The sequence below is a fragment of the Eschrichtius robustus genome, chromosome 4 (assembly GCF_028021215.1).
Source record: "Eschrichtius robustus isolate mEscRob2 chromosome 4, mEscRob2.pri, whole genome shotgun sequence".
Classification (NCBI taxonomy): domain Eukaryota; kingdom Metazoa; phylum Chordata; class Mammalia; order Artiodactyla; family Eschrichtiidae; genus Eschrichtius; species Eschrichtius robustus.
Window position 1 is genome coordinate 132410952 of NC_090827.1, and position 3964 is coordinate 132414915.

The 3964-nt window shown below is 40.2% G+C and overlaps 1 pseudogene; it reads right to left on the bottom strand.

The window, feature by feature from the left end:
* Positions 1-984: 984 nt before the first annotated feature.
* Positions 985-1557, bottom strand: LOC137763538 (large ribosomal subunit protein uL22-like; annotated as a pseudogene).
* Between the last annotated feature and the right edge of the window lie 2407 nt (positions 1558-3964).

Sequence of the window (3964 nt, forward strand, 5' to 3'; positions counted from 1 at the left end):
GGTCAAAGGCAATGGCCAGTTTTTGAGTGAAGACACAGAGGCCATCCACACCTACCATATACCCTTCTTGTATAGCCCATGTATGCTTAAATGTGTATAATTCCCATCACAGAATAAATTTACAGTCAGTCTCAGCAAGCACAGCACAACATGACTGATTCAGACTTCCCAGGTTTGAATCCTGGCTCTGCCATGTACTCACTGGGGAAGCTTGGGCAGTTTTTTCATCTGTAAAATAGAGTCCATAAAAGTACCTTCTCTCAAAAAGCTGTTATGTAGATTAAAAGATTTCATATTTGTAAACCACCTAGAAGAGTGACTTCACACTGCTATAGAAATGCTTCTGAAATAAGTAAAGCTTCATCAAGCCTCAAATTAGAAATTTCTTTCTGACTTTATTATGTGTAGTCGTGTTCCTGGATCAGGTGTCTGTCTGATAATCAAAGTCCCAGCTCTGGCATTCAGACGTGCAGAAAGTAAGATAGGCCATACTTCTTTTGGAAACATGTTTTACTGGGATTATCTCTACCTGAATGAGGACTGTGCTATAACACCCACTTAGAGGGTATCAGGATGACAGACAGGATACAATTTAAGAATCTGAGGGCATCATTTGTCTATTACTCTCATATCAGGAAATAGGATGTAAATAAACTTCCTTGGATGTCAAGAATACCAAACAGCGCATGAGATTCAACCATTCATCCTCAAAACTCTGCCCAGTATTTGTATTTGTTTGGCTGGTTGGCTGGTTTGCTAGTTTGTTTGTTTGCTTTTTATGTTTATTGTTCAGCTTTTTTACAGCCTGGAGAAGAGACATGAAATCGCAGAAGCCTATGCTTCTCGGATTTTCTGGGGTTGGCAATGCTCAGGGCAGAGGCAGCCCTTTGAATTATGGGTCTCGGCCAGTGTCGGCCACAAGGAAAAATGAATGGCCACACAGTCCTAAGGGGCCAGTATTTCTTTTTTTAGTTTTATTTGCATTTATTTTTTTGTGGCATTTATTCCCAGACCATACATTTTTTGTTTCTTCCGTTTCTTCTGGGTTATCTTTTTCTTCTGTGCAACCCCCTTTTCTGGTTTAGGAACAATCTGTTCTTTTCCAGTAAGGATCATCTCAATGTGGCAGGGAGAGCTCGTGTATGGGTTGATCCGACCACGAGCTCTGTAAGTCCTGCGCTGCATCTTGGGGATTTTGTTCACCTGGGTACACTCCATGACCAGAGAATCTACATCTAAGCCCTTAAGTTCAACATTACTCTCTGCATCTTTGAGCATGTGCAGTAAAAATTCAGCAATCTTTTTGGGTCACTGACCGTGCGTCCAGCCCCACTGTTTGGCCTGGGCACACCTACCAACTCGACCACCGTAACAAAGGAATGGCACACATTGCTTCTATAAAGTGACATCTTTCAGATACTTGGTAGCTTTTCTGCTCTGCATACCTTTAATGGCCTGGGCAGTTTCACGAGTGTTCTTAGAGTGAACATGAAGATTTGAACCTCTTGACTTGCATGATTTTGTGGGGTTTTCTGGGTCAAGTGAATAGCAAACCATTTTTAGAAGTCACCTCAGGCCACTTACCAGAAAAGCAGGGGCTAATATTTCTATATCACATAGAAGCTGAAGCCCAAATTCACCGTATCTGCAGCATGGACTCAAAGAAGCTACCCAGTGACATTCTGCCCCCAAAGTGCTCTGGCTAACAGGTTACAAGCCTCATCTTTGATGGGCCAGTGACTCTCTGAGCTGGTTTAGTGGCAAAACACTGTTGACCTCAGCCAATTTCTACATGGCATCATCATGGTAAAAGGTTGACTCTACGCAGCTCCTCTGGCCATACCTGCCCAGAGCGGTAAAAAAGGAATGTGTGACAGCACCGTGCATTCTGAGTGGCATAAGCAGCTGACACCCTCCCACTTGGGATTTTAAGTTTTCATCCTTTTTAATGTGCGCAAGTGTCATAAGACTTTGACACGTCTCCCAGGATTTCTCGGGATCTTTCCCGAAGAGCCTTTGCCCTAGAGCCCTATTGCTCCAGACTGTACCTCCGCTCTCTCCCTCTGCTGTTCTCTTTACAGCTAGACTTGCAAGGTAGATTTGTGTTAAAACACTTAAAAATGAAGATTATATTAATACAGCTCAAAATTTACCTTATTTTGTTCAAAAAAAAAAAAAAGCACAGAGTGAATTGTCGAGTTTGAGCTATGAATGAAGCTTTGGGTAGATTTCAAGGCAACAATGCCAATTGGCCTACTGAGTTTATCCCAAAGTGGACCGAAAGTTTGAGGAATCTGGCTGTGCTACTTAGATTGCCTAACCCATCCCATTAAATATTATTTTCTAGACCCCAAATTTCCCTTTTAGATCATTATCCATTGTCTGTTTTCTCACCTCTGGTGATTACTGGGCTCCTGCACCACTGGAAGTACAGCAGAAACACGCAACACATTCTTTTTTGAATTATGCTCCTAACCCTGTTTCTAAGTCCCAAGCAAACTCTCATCATCCTAAATTTACACATTCCTATTCTTCCTTAGAGAATGGTATGCATTTCGATTACTAAAATAATATAGTGGAAAAATATTTGCAATAGAACTTGTTATTTCTCTTTATTTTTAATTTTTATACGATTTTTAAAGGTTTCACTCCATTTACAGTTATTACAAAATATTGACTATATTCCCCATGTTGTACAATACATCCTTGTAGCCTATCTTACACCCAATAGTTTAAACCTCCCACTCCTCCACTCCTATTTTGCCCACCCCGTTCTCCCCAAGGGTAACCACTAGTTTGCTCTCTATATCTGTGAGTCTGCTTCTTTTTTGCTATATTCACTAGTTTGTTGTATTGTTCAGATTCCACATATAAACGATATCATACAGTAGTTGTCTTTTCTGTTTGACTTATTTCACTTAGCATAATACCCTCCAAATTCATCCATTTTGCTGCAAATGGCAAAATTTCATTCTTTTTTATGGATGAATAGTATTCCATTGTGTGTGTGATATATCACACACACACACACACACACCACATCCTCTTTATCCTTTCATCTGTTGATGGACACTTAGGCTGCTTCCACATTTTAACAATTTGTAAATAATGCTGTTATGAACATTGGGGTGCATGTATATTTTTGAATTAGTGTTTTCATTTTTTTGGACATATATACACAGGAGTAGAATTGCTGGGTCATATGGTAGTTTTACTTTTGTTTTTTGTTTTTTTTTTGACACCTTTATTGGAGTATAATTGCTTTACATGGTTGTGTTAGTTTCTGCTGTATAACAAAGTGAATCAGCTATATGTATACATATATCCCCATATCCCCTCCCACTTGTGTCTCCCTCCCACCCTCCCTATCCCACCACTCTAGGTGGTCACAAAGCACCGAGCTGATCTCCCTGTGCTATGCGGCTGCTTCCCACTAGCTATCTATTTTACATTTGGTAGTGTATATATGTCCATGCCACTCTCTCACTTCTTCCCAGCTTCCCCTTCCCCGTGTCCTCAAGTCCATTCTCTAAGTCTGTATCTTTATTCCTGTCCTGCCCCTAGGTTCTTCAGAACATTTTTTTTTATTCCATGTATATGTGTTAGCATATGGTATTTATTTTTCTCTTTCTGACTTACTTCACTCTGTATGACAGACTCTAGGTCCATCCATCTCACTACAAATAACTCAATTTTGTTTCTTTATATGGCTGAGTAATATTCCATTGTATATATGTGCCACATCTTTATCCATTCATCTGTCGATGGACACATAGGTTGCTTCCATGTCCTGGCTATTGTAAATAGTGCTGCAGTGAACGTTGTGGTACATGACTCTTTTTGAATTATAGTTTTCTCAGGGTATATGCCCAGCAGTAGGATTGCGGGGTCATATGGTAGTTCTATTTTTAGCTTTTTAAGGAACCTCCATACTGTTCTCCATAATGGCTGTATCAATTTACAT